The following is a 650-nucleotide window of genomic DNA, read 5'->3' on the forward strand; positions in this document are numbered from 1 at the left end:
TTTTTTTTTTTTTTTTTTTAATATTCTTCGGAGGGTGTGCAGGGTTTTTCGTTTAGGAATTTACGGGCCGAGGATGATATATTCCTGTCACAGGTTAATCTCATGTTTTTCATTGTTATTATATTTATATATCTTTTTTCTTTTCCCCACTGTACTATTTCGTCTTTTCCTTCACCGTAGGAGGGCGTGTATGTATACTCTTTAATCGTTCGTAGAGGAACGACACGAGATAAGGTCACTGACTTGGGTGTGTTGCATTCCGCATGTTACATCAAGCGCCAAAATAAAATAAAAAAAGACTGCGGTTTCCATTCCCACGACTCGGTCAACCCGCTAATCATACACTTACCTACCTTTCTACAAGGGTCAACAAAACTCAACTATAGACGAACAATCTCTCAATGTAAATCATTATAAAATTGGTCGAGACCAAAGGCATAAGAGAAAGTATATTACAGTATACATAATAGACAGCTGAATCATTTCTCTAGATGATCTCTATATAATTCGTGGGGAGAGAGAGAGAGAGAGAGAGAGAGAGAGAGAGAGAGAGAGAGAGAGAGAGAGAGAGAGAGAGAAAAAGGCTCAAATTTCAAAGCATTGTCCCAGGCTTGTATATGTACACAACTTCAGAGAGGAACCCACAACTG

Source organism: Pyricularia pennisetigena, chromosome 3 (genome assembly GCF_004337985.1).
Source record: "Pyricularia pennisetigena strain Br36 chromosome 3, whole genome shotgun sequence".
NCBI lineage: Eukaryota > Fungi > Ascomycota > Sordariomycetes > Magnaporthales > Pyriculariaceae > Pyricularia > Pyricularia pennisetigena.